Here is a 295-nt window from a genome sequence, read left to right as displayed (position 1 = left end):
GGGGCTGGGGCGGTGCGGAGGGGCCGGCGGGGCGCAGGGGCCGGCGGGGCCGGGGCGGTGCGGAGGGGCCGAGGCGGTGCGGAGGGGCCGGGGCGGGGCGCAGGGGCCGGCGGGGCCGGGGCGGGGCGCAGGGGCCGGCGGGCCGCGCGGGCCGCGCGTCGTGAGCGGGGCACGTGGCCGGCGGCGCGCGGGCCGGGCCCGGCGGCGCTGGAGGGGGGTGGGGCCGCCCTCGCGCGGCGGCCGTTGGAGCGCGAGCGGCCGCCGCGTCCGTCCCGCCCCCGCCGCCGCCGCCGCC

Source organism: Platalea leucorodia, assembly GCF_965183815.1.
Source record: "Platalea leucorodia genome assembly, chromosome: 16".
Classification (NCBI taxonomy): Eukaryota; Metazoa; Chordata; class Aves; order Pelecaniformes; family Threskiornithidae; genus Platalea; species Platalea leucorodia.
Note: the sequence above shows the minus strand (reverse complement) of the source record.